We start from the raw sequence: 17,085 nt of genomic DNA, 5'->3' as shown, positions 1-17,085 counted from the left end.
TCCTGTAATGCAGATTCCAGAACTGCATGCAATACTCTAGCTGTAACCTATCTAATGAATCATACAATTCCAACATAATTTCCGGGCTTATCTGCATTCCTTATCTTTCTCCGAAGTATATCATATGCCTTCTGTAATGATTAAAACCAGGTGGATCTTATTGATATGAGATCCTTTATTGGGATTGTTAACCTGGGACAATCAGGGAACCTTGGCTGACAGATATAAGTAGGGGATTCAGAGAGTCTCCTGACTTGAGGGACTGACTCTGAACTGCCTGGTAATAGTCAGTTTTCTGTGCACATGTATATAAAGGATAATTTTGTCATAGAATACCAGCCTCTGTGCAGTTTTTTCACCTTCTTAAACACTTATCCACTGGTTCCACTGCCTTAAGAGACCAATGTACACGCACAGCAAGATCTCTGTGATCCTCACTGCTTCCCACGGTCCTATTGTTCATCATGTATTCCCCTCCTCGTTGTCTTGCCCAAGCGCATCACCTCACATTTATCAGATTGGATTCCATTTGCAACTATTAAGCCCATCTTACCCTTCTTCTATCCTGTAACTCTATGGACAAATTATCACAGCGAAATTTAATGGGCCATACTCTTGTCTTCCATATCCTTTTACCCTTAATGTACCTGTAAAGCAACTCAGGATTTTACTTGCGGTATCCGTTCATATCCCCTATTAGCTCTCTTAATCTCTCTTCTGAGTTTCCTCTTGCTCATTCTTTGCTCCTCTAGGCTTTCTGCTATCTGGAGCCCTCAGTACCTGTCATGAGTTCCTTGAGTGTTGTTGGAACTGTACTAATATACGTAGGTGGAAAATATTCCATTGCACTCTTGGCTTGTGCCTTCTAAATGCTGTAAAGTCTTTGGGGTGTCAGAGGGTGAATTAGTCACCCTAGAATCCCCCTCAATCTTGAATGTGTTCTTATAGCCTCATATTTACATGGCTGCTCCAATAAATTTCTGGTTAATGGGAACTCCAGAGTGTTGATAGTGGGGTACTCAGCAATGGTAATGCCATTGAATGTTGGAGATCATCATTGCCTGGCACTTGTGCTGTGCAGATAGAATCATGGAGTCATACAACACAGAAACATACCTTCGGTCCAACTCACCCATGCCAAGTTTCCCAAACTAAACTAGTCCCACTTGTAACTAATCACATTAACCCAAATCTGGATTTTGCCCAGGTCTTGTTGAATTTCAGCAAGGAATGTTGCAGTATCTGAGATGCAGAGAATGGTACTGAGTATTAATGATTGCACAATGAGCATCAGCAGTTCTGACTTTTATGATGGAAGGAAAGTTTTTACTGATGAAGGAGACTAAGGTGGTTCAGCTTTGACACTACTCTGATGAATGGGGATGGTAAGCAAGTCCCAAGCTTTTGGGGTAAGAAGACATAGAAGACATTGATCACCCGAGGAAGGGTGCAAAGTAGGTGGACACGGGTGAGGTGGCAGTTCTGGAGGCCTGGTGAGGAGGAACAAAGAGGTAATGTCATCTTATGGTATGTCTCTGACATAGTCAATGTGCCTCTCTTGCTTCTAGCCTTTTCATTAAAAAGTTAATTGTAAGCCAATTGAGACCCTTAATTGCCACTAATTTGGGTCTCCACAGATCTATGTTGTCGTCCACATTTTAACATTCCCCCTCACAAAAACACTGAAATTCACAAAAATAATCACCAAAATTTTTAATAAAAAATCAGGAAAGTTTTTACTGATGAAGGAGACTAAGGTGGTTCAGCTTTGACACTACTCTGATGAATGGGGATGGTAAGCAAGTCCCAAGCTTTTGGGGTAAGAAGACATAGAAGACATTGATCACCCGAGGAAGGGTGCAAAGTAGGTGGACACGGGTGAGGTGGCAGTTCTGGAGGCCTGGTGAGGAGGAACAAAGAGGTAATGTCATCTTATGGTATGTCTCTGACATAGTCAATGTGCCTCTCTTGCTTCTAGCCTTTTCATTAAAAAGTTAATTGTAAGCCAATTGAGACCCTTAATTGCCACTAATTTGGGTCTCCACAGATCTATGTTGTCGTCCACATTTTAACATTCCCCCTCACAAAAACACTGAAATTCACAAAAATAATCACCAAAATTTTTAATAAAAACCAAAAGGACTGCAGATGCTAGAAATCAGAAACAAGAACAGAAATTGCTGGAGAAGTTCTGAGGAAGTGTCACTGAACCTGAAATGTTAACTCTGATTTCTCTCCACAGATGCTGCCAGACCTGCATTGAGGTAATTCAACCCACTGAGACTTCTCTGTCATTTAATGAGATCATGGTTCATATCATTAAAAATCATTGAAGGACATTTAGTGCACTGAGCCGTTAGTTTTGTGGAAGGTTTCTTGATGAATGAATGATTTATTGTCACATATATCTCGGGAGACAAAATGAAAAAAGTGTTCTGCACCATAATCTGGTGCCATTTTGAGGTACAAAAGAAAGTACTTAAATAGAGTTCATCTTCATCTTATGGGATCCCAAATTCAGCACCAGGACCTCTGCACGGTCCCCAGTCTGGGCCTATGACAGCCAAGAGCCCCTGCTCCAGGCAGTGACACCACTGCATTTGACGACTTGTTGTTGGTGATAGGCCTGGAGCGTGGAGTGTAACACACTTAAGAATTCCTGGTCTGCCAATGCTGCAGCCGATGCCCCAATGCCATTCCAGTAGTCCATGCATTGGGTCTACAAGCCAGGTGTCACTGCTGACACCATTCCGGCCTCCTCACGATGTCAGGAAGAAAACAAAAAACAATGAAAAAGAGAAGAAATGCTCCCTGCTTGGAGCAAATGAGGTCAGTCTGAACACTACCTACCGTGCTGGCACCACCATCTTGAATCTGGATCAAGACCTCATGGGTTTTCTCACTCTATATTACCAAACTCATTTCATTAATTGCACAACTGTTGTCACCCAAACATTGTCAGTCCAGGACTGTCCCATTCCGTTGCTTTTTTTTGCGCTGGACATGTAGAGAGAGATAATTCAACACTCTGCTTTGTGGAGAAAGTGAGGACTGCAGATGTTGGAGATCAGAGCTGAAAATGTGTTGCTGGAAAAGCCCTCATTCCTGAAGAAGGGCTTATGCCCGAAACGTCGATTCTCCTGTTCCTTGGATGCTGCCTGACTCTGCATTGTGGGCAAGTTTCTGGAAGGTCTGCTGAATGGGATCATGCCAACATGGGACTTCTCTTCCCCCAGTTGAGGCCATGACACCAGTTCATGCCAGTCTAATCCATCTGGCTTAAAACAATAATTTCGGGAATGCACAGCAATGTCGAAAGAAGATCAATGACCTCTTCATTCCATGGCAATAGGTGCTACCATCCTCTCTTATACTATTGCCTGAAACTTCTTCCCTGATGCGCTGTCACTAACCCCAACCCCCCACATTAATAACTCTGCATGCCCTCTATGCTGCTAAACTCACTTGCTCATGACACTTCCCCACACACACCAACAGCAAGGGCTGTGCCACCCATTTCTGTCTTCAATAATACCTATTTGTATGTATTTCCATGAGGAATACAACCCAAAATAAGGCACAAAGACTCAAAATGGTGTGCTGCCCATCATTTGGCTTATTGCTGTCGACTTTAACCACCCCAATCGCGTATTGGAGATTGCTTTTGACTAATTATGCCTGGAATCTCTGAGCATGGGCCTGCTGGTAACTATGTCAAGCTTCCTGGTTTTGTGTCTGCACTAAACAGCAAGATAAGATAGCAGCAGTATGAGGATGATAGATCTGTCTAAGGAGGGAAAGCACAAAAAGGCAATGCAGTGATGCTGTGAGCATTCTGGAAGGTTTAAAGTGAGTGAGCAAGGGTTAGGTGTATACCACTGGGCAAGAGTTACAGCTGGGGGAAAGGCAATTACGATGCGATTAGGTAAGATTTAGGAAGCATAGGATGGGGAAGGAAACTGCAGGGGATGGGCACATTAGAAATGTGGAGCTTATTCAAGGAAAAGGTCCTGAGTGTCCTAGATAAGTATGTACCTGTCAGGCAGGGAGGAAGCTGTAGAGCATGGGAGCCATGGTTTATAAAGGAAATGGAATCTCTGGTCAAGAGGAAGAAGAAGGCTTATGTTAGGATGAGATGTGAAGGCTCAGTTAGGGAACTTGAGGGTTACAAGGTAGTCAGGAAAGACCTAAAGAGAGCTCAGAAGAGCCAGGAGGAGACATGAGAAGTTGTTGGCGGATAGAATCAGGGTAAACCCTATGGCTTTCTGTAGTTACTTAAGGAATAAAAGAATGACGAGAGTAAGATTGGGTCAATCAAGGATAATAGTGGGAAGTTGTGTGTGGAGTCAGAGGAGATAGAGGAAGCAGTAAATTAATATTTTTTGACAGTATTCACTGTAGAAAATGTCAATGTTGTCGAGGGGAGTACTGAGATACAGCCTACTAGATGAGGTGTGATTGAGGTTCACAAGGAAGAGGTATTAGAAATCCTGCAGAGTGTGAAAATAGATAAGTCCCCTGGGCCGGATGGGATTTATCCTAGGATCGTCTGGGAAGCCAGGGACGAGATTGCCAAGCCTTTGACATTGATCTTTAAATCGTCATTGTCTACAAGAATAGTGCCAGAAGACTGAAGGATAGCAGTTTTATAAACGACCTGGATGAGGATGTAGAAGGGTGGGTTAGTAAATTTGCAGATGACACTAAGGTCGGTGGAGTTGTGAATAGTGACGAAGGATGTTATAGGTTACAGAGACATAGATAAGCTGAAATCCGTATACACCAGATCAACCACTTTACCCCTATCCACCTGTTTGGTCACCTTCTCAAAGAATTCAATAAAGATTTTGAGGCACGACCTGCCATTCACCAAACCGTGTTGATTTCCCTAATCAACTAATTCCCATCTAGATGATTATAAATCTTATCTCTTATAACCTTTTCCAACATTTTACCCACAACCAAGGCAAGGCTCACTGGTCTATAATACCAGGGTTGGCTCAACTCCCCTTCTTGAACAAGAGGTTCCGGCTAGGAACCCTCCAACCACAAGGGATGAACTCAGATTTCTTCAGTTTCCTCATTCTCCCTCCCCCCACCCTGTCTCAGTCCCAACCCTCGAACTCAGCACCACCTTCCTAATCTGCAATCTTCTTCCTGACCTCTCCACCCCCACCCCCACTCCGGCCTACCACACTCACCTTAACCTCCTTCCACCTATCGCATTTCCAACGCCCCTCCCCCAAGTCTCTCCTCCCTACCTTTTATCTTAGCCTGCTTGGCACACTTTCCTCATTCCTGAAGAAGGGCTCATGCCCAAAACGTCAATTCTCCTGCTCCTTGGATGCTGCCTGACCTACTGCGCTTTTCCAGCAACACATTTTCAGCTCTGTATCTCAGTATTGTCTTTTTCCAGTGTGAATACTGATGAAAATTATTCATTTAGGGCTTCCCCATCTCCCCGGACTCCACACACAACTTCCCACTACTATCCTTGACTGGCCCTAATCTTTCTCTAGTCATTCATTTATTCCTGATATACCTCTAGAAAGCTTTAGGGTTTTCCTTGATCCTACCTGCCAATCTTCTCATGTCCCCGCCTGGCTCTTCTTAGCTCTCTCTTTAGGTCTTTCCTGGCTAACTTGTAACTCGCACATGGCCTAACTGAGCTTTTACGTCTCATCCAAACATAAGCCTTCTTCTTCCTCCTCTTGACAAGAGATTCAACTTCTTCAATAAATCCCGGCCCCCTTGCTCAATCACTTCCTCCTTGCCTGACAGATACATTCTTATCAAGGACACGCAGTAGCTGTTCCTTGACTAAGCTCCACATTTTAATTGTGCCCATCCCCTGCAGTTTCCTTCCCCATCCTAAATCTTGCCAAATCGCATCATAATTGTCTTTCACCCAGCAATACCTCTTGCCCTGTGGTATGTACCAATCCCTTTCCATCACTAAAGTAAATATAAGTGAGTTGTGGTCACTATCACTAAAGTACTCACCTCCCTCCAAATCTAACACCTGGCCAGGTTCATTACCCAGTACCAAATCCAAAGTGGCACCGCCCCTTGTTGGCCTGTCTACATATTGTGTCAGGAAATCATCCTGCACACTTTGGATAAAAACTGACCCATCTAGAGTACTCGAACCGTAGTATTTCCAGTCAATATTTGGAAATTTAAAAGTCCTCCATAACAACTACCTTGTTACTCTCGCTCCTATCCAGAATTATCTTTGCAAACCTTTCTTATACATCTCTGGCACCATTCGGAGGCCTATGGAATTCTCCCAACAGAATGACCTCTCCTTTCCTGTTTCTCATCTCAGCCCATACTACCTCAGTAGACGAGTCCTCAAACATCCTTTCTGCCACCGTAACACTGTCCTTGACTGTCAATGCCACACCTCCTTTACCATCTTCTCTGTTCTTACTGAAACATCCATCTCCTGGAATCTGCAACAACCATTCTTGTACCAGCTCTATCCATGTCTTTCAACCCATGCTGCAAGTTCACCCACCTTATTCCGGATGCTCCTGGCATCGAAATAGACTTCAAACCACCTTCCTGCTTGCCAGTGAACTCTTGCAACATTCAAACCACATTTCTGACTTCACTACTCCCAATCTCCTGGACACTGGAACTACAATTAAGGTTCCCATCCTCCTGCTGAATTAGTTTAAACCCTCCGAAGAGCATTAGCAAATTTCCCATCCAGGATATTGATACCCCTCTGGTTTAGGTGTAGACCACCCTGGTCCCACCTCCCCCAGAATGAACCTCAATTATCAAGGTATCCAAAACCCTCCCTCCTGCACCAACCCTGTAGCCACATGTTCAACTCCTCTTTCCCCCTGTTCCTCACCTCACTAGCATATGGCACGGGCAACAAACCAGATATAATAACTCTGTTTGTTCTCGCACTAAACTTCCACCCTCGCTCCCTGTATTTCTGCCTTAAATCCCCATCCCTTTTCCTATGTCATTAGTACCTATGTGGACCACAACTTGGGGATGCTGTCCCTCCTCCTCAAGGATCTTGAAAACATCATGCAAGGCATGATGAACCCTGGCACCTGGGAGGCAACAGACCAACCGTAAGTCTCTCTTGTTCTCACGGAACGTCCTATCTGTCCCCCTAACTATGGAGACCCCAATGACTAATACACTGTACATCTCCCCCTTTCCCTTCTGAGCAACAGGAACAGACTCTGTGCCAGAGACCTGTACCCCATGGCTTACCCCTGGTAAGTCGTCCCCCTCAACAGTATCCAAATAGTATACTTGTTAATGACGAGATTGGCCACTGGGGTTCCCTGCATTGTCTGCCAGTTCACTTTCAGTCCCCTGATGGTAACCCATCTGCCTCTTTCTTGCACCTGAGGTGTGACTACCTCTCCGTAACTCCTCTCAATAACCCTGAGCACTTCCCGAATGCTCCAAAGTTCATCCAGTTCCAGTTCCCTAATGGGGTTTCCGAGGAGCTGGAGTTGGGTGCACTTCCCACAGATGAAGTAAGCAGGGACATGAGTGGTGACCCTTAATTCCTACATTCTGCAGGAGAAACATTCAACTGCCCTGACCGCCATTCCCACTATTCTGAATTCCGAAAATGACTGTGGAAATATAAAGAATTTTTAAAAAACTAGTTACCTTACCAATCCGGCGCACAGAACATTTTTTTTTGGTTAGAGGAGGAGGATGGGTGGGAGACACTATCTAAGTAGTGTTTTGGGTAACTTCACTTACTCAGCAGTCCCGTGTCCGCTCCTGTTCAGCGTGTGCTCCATGTATTCATAAGGTAAGCTTTGAAAGCAGCGATCCACCTACCCATGCTCTCGCTCTTCCTCCTGCTGAAACAAAAATGGAAGGCCCCAGTGCTCAAGGTAAGTTTTTAAAGCAGTGATTCATCTTCCTGTCAATCCCCTAGTTGATGTTCCCTCTCTTCCTGCTTCCTGTAAGCCCCGGTCGATACTCCCGCACTTCGTTCTGCTGAAGGAAAAAACTCCAGGTAGAGTCGGAACTTTTTCCAGGTGGCAGCCTGGAAAAAGTGGGATACTGAGGAGATCGGTGCTTAGACCCCAGCTGTTCACAATATGTATCAATGATTTAAATGAGGGAACTAAATGTGATATCTCCAAATTTTCAGATGACATAAAGCTATGAAGAAGATGCAGAGATGCCTCGGTGTGCTTTGGACAAATAGAGTGAGTGGGCAATTAATGGCAGATGCAATATAATGTGGATAAATGTGAGGTTATTCACTTTGGTAGCAAACACATGAGTACAGGTTATTATCTGAATGGCAATAGGTTTTAAAAGGGGCATTTGCAATGAAACCTGGTCGTCCTTGTAGACCATTTGCTACAATTACATGTGTATGTGTAGCAGGGGTGAAGAAGGCAAATGGTATGTTGGTCTTCATAGTGAGAGGATTCAAGTACAGCAGCAGGGATGTCTTGCTGCAACTCCACAGAACCTTGGTGAGACCACATTGAAATATTATGTGCAGTTTTGGTATCCTTATCTGGGAAGGATGTTTGAGCTCTGGTGGGAATGCAACAAAGGTTTACCAGTCTGATTCCTGGAATAACAAACTGATGTATGAAGAGAGACTGGATTGAACATATTTACTGGAGTTTAGAAGAATGGGTGGAGGGGGATCTCATAGAAATCTATGTAACTCTAACAGGGTTAGATTGGGTAAATGGCGGAAGGATGTTCCCAATGACTGGGGTGTCTCGAACCATGTGTCACAGTCAAAAGATATGAGGGTAGGCAATTCAAGATTGAGGTGAGGAGAAATTCCTCCACCCAGAGAGTGGTGAACCTGTAACATTTTCTGCCATAGAAAATGGTTCAGGCTAAAACATTAAATGTTTTCAAAAAGGAGTTGAAAATCACGCAACACCAGGTTTTAGTCCAACAGGTTTATTTGGAAGCACTAGTTTTCAGAGCGCTGCTCCTTCGTCAAATGGTTGTGGAGTATCTCCACAACCACCTAATGAAGGAGCAATGCTCCAAAAGCTATTCTTTCCAAAAAAACCTATTGGACTATAACCTGGTATTTTGTGATTTTTAACTTTATACACACCAGTCCAACACTGGCCCAACACCGGCACCTTCAAATCACAAAAAGGAGTTGGATATGGTCCTTCGGACGAAAAGGATCAAAGAATATGGGGAGAAAGCAGGAGCAGGGTGCTGAGTTGGATGCTGAACAATGATAACATTGAATGACAGAACAGGCCTGAAGGGCTGAAATGGCTACTCTTGCACCTATTTTCTATGTTTCCATATTACCTTTCAATATTTAGTTCCCAGCCTCAGCCATACTTCATTCAGGTTTCTTTATAACTGCTATATCATAGCAGTATCTTTCTATTTGCACTATCAATTGATCCATCTTGTTACAAATACTATGAGAATTCAGATAAAGATCCATTCAGAGTCATAAAGATGTACAGCACAGAAGCAGATCCTTTGGTCAACACATTCATGCCAACCAGATACCCGAACCTAATCTAGTCCCATTTGCCAGCACTTGACCCACATCCCTCTAAGCCCTTCTTATTCATGTACCCATCCGGATGTCTTTTAAATGCTGTAATTGTACCAGCCTCCACCATTTCCTCTGGCAGCTCATTCCATACATGCACCACCTTCTGCGTGCAAATGTTGCCCCTTAGGTCCCTTTTAGATCTTTCCCCTCTCACCCTAAACTATGCCCTTGAGTTCCGGACTCCCCCACCCCAGGGAAAAGACCTTGTCTATTTACTCAATCCATGTCTCTCATGATTTTAAAAACCTCTATAAGGTCACCCCTCAGCCTCCGACGCTCCTGGGAAAACAGCCCCAGCCTATTCAGCCTCTCCCAATAGCTCAAACCATCCAACCCTGGCAACATTCTTTAAAATCTTTTCTGAGCCCTTTTAAGTTTCACAACATCCTTCCTATAGGAGGGAGACCAGAAGTACGCACATTGTTTCAACAGTGGCCAAACCAATGTTCTGTACAGCCGCAACATGACTTCTCAACTCCTGTCTCAATGCTGTGACCAACACAGGCAAGCATACCTATCATGTTCTTCACTATCTACCCACCTGTGACTCCACTTTGCAAGGAACTATGAACCTGTACTCCAAAGGTCTCTGTTTAACAACACTCCCTCGAACCTTGCCAATAAGTGTATAAGTCTGCCCACACTTGAGCCTCCTCCTCTCATAGAACATAGAACATAGAAAAGTACAGTACAGAACAGGCCTTTTGTCCCATGATGTTGTCCCAAGGTTTAATCCTAATGTAAAGTATAACAACTTAATATATGCACCCCTCAACTCACTGCTATCCATGTGCATGTCCAGCAGTCGCTTAAGTGTCCCCAGTGACTCTGCTTCCACCACCACAGTTGGCAACGCATTCCATACATTCACAACTCTCTGCGTAAAGAACCTACCTCTGATGTCTTCTTTATACCTTCCTCCTAATATCTTCAAACTATGACTCCTCGTACCAGTCAATCCTGCCCTGGGGAAAAGTCTCTGGCTATTGACTCTATCTATTCCACTCATTATCTTGTATACATCAATCAGGTCTCCTCTCTTCCTCCTTCTCTCCAGAGAGAAAAGTCCAAGTTTATTCAACCTTTCTTCATAAGGCAAGCCCTCCAGTCCAGGCAGCATCCTGGTAAACCTTATTTGCACTGTCTCCGAAGTCTCTGTGTCTTTCCTTTAGTAGGGCGACCAGAACTAGACACAATATTCCAAGTGTGGTCTCACCAGGGACTTGTAGAGCTGCAGCAAAACCTTGTAGCTCTAAAACTCGATCCCCCTGTTAATGAAAGCCAAAACATCCCATATGCTTTCTTAACAACCCTATCCACTTGGGTGGCAACTTTGTGGGATTTATGTACTTGCACACCCAGATCCCTTTGTTCCTCCACACTTTCAAGAATCCTGTCTTTAATCCTATATTCAGCATTCGAGTTCGATCTTCCAACATGCATCACTTCACATTTATCCAGGTTGAACTCCATCTGCCATTTCTCAGTCCAGCTCTGCATCCTGTCCACGTCATGCTGCAGCCTGCAGTAGCCCTCTATACTATCGATGACACCTCCAACCTTTGTGTCACCTGCAAATTTACTAACCCACCCCTCAACTTCCTCATCCAAGTTATTTATAAAAACTACAAAGAGCAGAGGCCCAAGAACAGAGCCCTGTGGGACCCCAGTCAACACTGACCTCCAGGCAGAATACTTTCCATCTATAATCACTCTCGCCTTCTGTCAGCCAGCCAATTCTGAATCCAGATAGCCAAATCTCCCTGTATCCCATACTTCCTGACTTTATGATGAGCCTACCATGGGGAACCTTATCAAATGCCTTTCTGAAGAGCAAATACACCACATCCACTGCTCGACCTGTCTTGACACCCCCTCAAACAACTCAATAAGATTTGTGAAGCATGACTTGTCCCTCACAAAGCCATGCTGACTGCCTTTAATCACACTAGGCTTTGCCAAATAGTCATAAGTCCTATCTCTCAGAATTCTTTCCAAAACTTTGCTGACCACAGACGTAAGACTGACTGGTCTGTAATTGCCAGGGATTTCCCTATTACCCTTCTTGAAAAGAGGAACAACATTCGCCTCCTTCCAATCCTCCGGTACGACTCCTGTGGAGAATGAGGAGGCAAATATCCTTTCTCGCTTCCTGGAGCAGCCTAGGCTAAATCTGGTCTGGCCCTGGGGACTTATCAATCTTAATGTTTTTCAAATTTCCAGCACATCAACTTCATTAATCTTGATCTGGTCAAGACTGTATCCCAGCTCTTCAAAGTTTTCATTCACAACAAGTTCCCTTTCCTTGGTGAAAACCGAACCAATCTCACTATTTCACTTTAAAGTTGTCTCTAAAGTACCATTATGTAATTCAAGAGTATAGTTGTCCAAGCACAAGTCAGATGAAGACCTTCCCAATAGTACTTCTCCTTTATTGCCCCACCTATCAAAATCTATTTCTTTCATAGCACTGAGCCAAATATTCAACTCTGATTTTACTTAGCCAATGCGATCTTGCTCATATTCTTGTGACTAAATTTTTGGCTCTGCTTTTTAATTTAACTTCCAAATGTTTATACTCGCTTTGCAGAACCTGTCTCTTACTCCTACCTATATCATCGGCACGCATGTGAACCACAACTGTTGGTTTCTTACCTTCCAATTGCTAGTCCCTTTCTAGCCTAAAGGAATATCCTTTTTCTTGAACTGGATAGGCAAAGCAGACTTTAGGATACATATTCACTACTGCAGAGAACACTATCTATTCCCAGATCAAAGATCCTTTACTATAATTACATTCCTTTAAGCTCCCTCCACTTACCCACCCCCATAATTGAATGGCATCCTGCACCGCAATTCCTTCATCAGTCTGCTCATTCTCCCTGCAGATCCTGCTGTTGTCCAAAAGAACTGCCAGAGTATCAAAGCTGTTATACAATTGCAAGGATTAAACCTCCTCCTGTGTTTTCATTGGAGATATTTTCAACCAACCTGTTCAGACATGCTATGATACACCTCTGGGGCAGATGGGACTTCAATCCGAGGCTCCTGGTTCAGTGGTAGGGACATGATTACTGTGCCACAAGAGCCCTGTTTTGAGTGACCATATACAACTCATGTTTGTTCCTGTTTAGATTACAATATTTTCAAAACACCATGATTCAGTGATGTTATTACTTTTGGGAGCAGGTGAGTCTTGAACCCAGGCCTCCTGGTACAGACATAGAGACACTACCATTATATAATTAATGATTAAGTCGTCAATCCAACCATTCACTAAGTCAGTCCAAGCCTCACGTATATACATTTTTAGCCTCAACCACCTCACTCTTCTTTCAAAGTGACTTAGACAGCATCTTTTTCCTTGGCAAAGGCAGCTGCCAAGTATTTATTTGGTACCTAAGTTCAACGTATTTGAGTGCAGTTCAAAGGAGAGTTGATTGGGTGAGATTCAAGCGTAGTCTATCCTAGGAAAGAGATAGTTTACAACAACTAAGGGAGTAAATTACTTCAGTGAAAGAATTTAGCTTGTGAAACTTCCAGACCAAGTGCATTTCATCAGAAACATGCATTGGTTATTCAAAGCAGAGTTTGATAAGTAGTCAAGAGGGCTTTACAGCTCACAGGATAGGAACTGAGAATAAGCAGTTAAGTTAAACTTGCAGATTTAACAGGAAAATAAATTCCTCTAGATTTTGATTAACTGTAATGAGATGGGACTTTACTGCTTTTTTTGGAATATTTCAGGTATTGCTATATTTCTTGAAATAGATTTTTTTTCAATTCTTGTGTGCAATAAACTTCTGATTTATTGTTGTAAACAAATATGTAGTGTTGTTTGCTTATGTACCAGTGAAAGACCATCATGTTAAGCAAACCAAAAAAAAATCTATCAAGCCAGATTTCATTATTGAATCTGACTTGTCCAGTGATAACATCAGCTGGGGGCATAACAGTTTGCTTTTACTTTAAAGGTGTTACATAAATGTTATCTGCTATTTGTGTTTGTGTGTGTGAATATACATTATGTATTAGTTAAAGCATGGATGCTGTTGCTTAGGAATTCTTCATGTGGAATGTCTTACCTGTTGTGCTGAATGCAAAAGTGGAATTCGTTATACTATAAAACTGCCCTATGTGCTTAATATCTGTGATGGGAGAGAACGTGCAGTGGATTTTAATAGCTGTTTACGAGTTCACTTCACAGCTCTTTGCTACCATCTGCTATAACTATGCACTGTTTTTCATTACATAATATTTTGACAGTTGATGTATTTCTAATTTTATAGGCAAAATTATTTTGGTAAAAATGTGAATTACCAAAAGCAGAGATCTAAATAGTGTAACTTCTATACACAGAATGTGACCACTGTCATTGCTACAACAGCATTCTTTACAATTTTTAGTGAGATCTGAAAGGGAATCTTTCACTAGCATAGTTGCCAAGTTGTTTTGTGTGCTTGTGTTTTTTTAATCGCTTCAAATAATTTGCATATTGAGTAAATAATCAGCTTAATTATACAACAGAGGCTAGATATTGCAGATGTGGTGGAAGCGGGAAACAGATTAGATCATTTTGTTCTATTTTTCCTCTATTGTAAATTGAGGAAAAAGTAAAACATAAGGTAGGCTATTTCTTATTATTTCTGCTCCATTCCTAAAAGTGTAAATGTTAGGCAGAGTACCATAATTATGAGTTCAAATTTACTAATTTGACCTGCTATTAATTCAATAAATATAAGGTGATTTTAGTATTTCTATTGCCTTGTTTTTCAGTGAACTCAAAATTCAGAAAGATTTTTGTGTCCTCTTTCTGACTGAGGTCTTCAAAGTTACAAGCTGGACCTCTGTTGCTGAGTGAATGGAGAGAAGCCTTATTATGTTTTGTCCAAGAATTTGCAGAATCCACACACTCATTTAAACAGAACCAAGACTTAAAAATGAGAGTTTTCCATAAAATGTTAATGGTAAAATTAGTAGAATTGCCTTTTCAGATTTACACTAAGCATCAAAAATATTAAATATTATGTGCACTTTTATCATATGCACCTTCCCCCACCTACATCCTCCCACATGTATAGAATGATCTTTTGTTGGTTTAGCTGTGTAGTCTAGCCACTGGCTTTGCCAGTCAATCTCCCAGCTTCCTCCCCCATCTCGCAGTTTTTTTTCTTTAACTTGTATATTTTACTGGTTGCATATTGTTTTTCTTACTGTTTTTGAAAATATTGAGCAAGAGAATAACTCCAAAATTAGTCATGTAAAATTGTGTATTACTTAGGATTAACAAAATCTGAAAATGATTGTCAGTTGTGCAAAATATGCTTCTAATAAATGATCATCCTGATTCACACTGTACCTATTTTTTTTAATTGATCAATGAAAGAGCAAAGCAATCATAGTGTAAAATGAGTTATTGCTTTTTGTATTTTGCTACTGGAATAGACCCAAAATTTCAACTCCTATTGAAGGCAAATAAGTACATATAAAGTTGTCAGAATAAAAAAGGAGGGCAAAGGCAATTGTCTCAAAGATGCAAGGCTAACATTAATTATTGCTTTTTAGCCTCATACTTTCTCCTCTTCTCACTGAAAACTCACAACTCTTCCTTGGAATATAATTCCACAAGTAGCTGTAAAATATTTGACTCCATGAAATCGATGCTGATGGTGTGAGCTTGGATGTAAAGCACTTGGCTATTATTTGATCTGAGCCAAGTTTGTCCCTGTCTCTAACTGATGTCCACACATGAAGCAGGAATTTTCAGAAGAGAGGTATCCAATCAGGCCGCCCAAAGAGACATTTAATGTTCCATGGAGTGACAATTGCATGGATGCATTTTCACTTCTCATTCAGGAGTAAGTTCTGCCTCAGGCAGCCACTGGTCATCAACTTGGCCAGCAGTTCTGTCGTACCAGCTGCGCAACAGAGTGGTGGCCACAGCTGGGACTACAGATAATGCCAGAGCCACCACAACCAACAGAGGTACAGAGTCTCAGAAGAGGGCTGCGGAAAGCTGCCACTGTAAAATAATTTCTCTGAAGGTAACTATTTGAATAATATTGTCCTTCAAGCCAAGTAATTTTGTATTACTTAGTATGAGCCTCATGTAAGTGTTTTTCTGGTTGGCGATCAGTGACTACTGGTGTGATTCAGGCATCAATGTTGGGACTGCAATTATTCACAATTTACGCAGATGATTTGGAGTTGGGGACCATGTGCAGTGTGTCAAAGTTTGCAGATGACACTAAGATGAGTGGTAGACCAAAGTATGCAGAGGACTGTGAAACTTTTCAACTGGTCATAGATAGTTTAAGTGAGTAGGCAAAGATCTGACAGATGGAGTACAATGTTAATAAATTTGAAGTCATTCAGTTTGGAATTAAGGAATTAGGGGTTATGGTGAAACAGCAGGTAAGTGGAGCTGAGGCCACGTAAAGATCAGCCATGATCTTATTGAATAGCAGAGCAGGCTTGAAGGGCCAAATGGCCTACCCCTTCTCCGAGTTCTTATGTTTTTATGACTATTGGGAGGCCTATAGCATAATCCCAATAAGGTGATTATCCCTTTCTTATTTCTCAGTTCCACCCAAATAACTTCACTGAACTGTGTTTACTTTCTTCAGTGATCACACTTGTGATCCTGTTTGGTGCTGAAGGGTAACTTTCAAATACTAGTTTGATCGCAATGGCATCCATTGTGTCAACTGGCTCCCTTACAGCAATCCATGACTATCACAGGAGGTACCCTGGTTCTGCTTTGAACAAAAGTCCTTGTGGCAGCTGTGAGCACACACGAGAAGGGATTCCTCACATCCAGGATGACTAAAGTTTACAGCGGGCCAATAGTAGGTCAATTTTTTTCATTGGATAAACTCAGAACCATCCAGTGATGACAACATTGTCTGAGTCCTCTGAGAGTGACAAGATAAACTGTACACCTCCTCAAGAAATAGTGAGGAGATGACATGCCAGTGAGTCCAGCGAACCATCTAAATTTGGTTTTAACTTTTAAAAAAGGTGTTCTAAAATGTTAAACTTTTAAAAATGAAGGCTGCTTTAAGTTTTTAACTATATTTTTAATAAAAGCTAGTCCTCATTTTTCACTAAAAAAAATTAATGAATAGAATGGGTTGAGAGGGATGTGGGCCAAATGCTGGCAAACGGGATGAGATCAGTTTAAGTCTGGATGGGATGTTTTTCGGAAAGTCTGTGTGACTTGATAGCCTCTTTCTGCACTGTAGGGACTCTACAAATCTATGATATACGAACATAGTGGCTTTGGTGGTCTAAATTGTTACCTTCCTTTACTCCTTCTTTCAAAGCTATTGTTAATTTTGTGGAAAGTAAGTAATTGCCTTATCAACCATTTTATGAGGTCTTATGTTGCATGGGAAATACTGAAAAATTCAGTTTTAATGGGATCCTGATTTCCAGCTTAACTGTGCGTCCTGACAAGACATGTTCCTCAGCAAATAACACTCTATGATAAAACCTACAAGAATTGTCTCAGACTGTGAATT

At 42.1% G+C, this 17,085-nt stretch overlaps 1 pseudogene; it reads left to right on the top strand.

The window, feature by feature from the left end:
• Positions 1-16,250: 16,250 nt before the first annotated feature.
• LOC148148483 (pancreatic progenitor cell differentiation and proliferation factor A-like) lies at positions 16,251-16,577 on the top strand (annotated as a pseudogene).
• The last annotated feature ends 508 nt before the right edge of the window (positions 16,578-17,085 follow it).

This window comes from Chiloscyllium plagiosum, unplaced genomic scaffold, assembly GCF_037043375.1.
Source record: "Chiloscyllium plagiosum isolate Xiang-an unplaced genomic scaffold, Cpla_swu_hap1 HiC_scaffold_12, whole genome shotgun sequence".
NCBI classification, from domain to species: Eukaryota; Metazoa; Chordata; class Chondrichthyes; order Orectolobiformes; family Hemiscylliidae; genus Chiloscyllium; species Chiloscyllium plagiosum.
The sequence above is the reverse complement of the archived record's forward strand: the minus strand, read 5'-3'. Positions and strand labels throughout refer to the sequence as shown.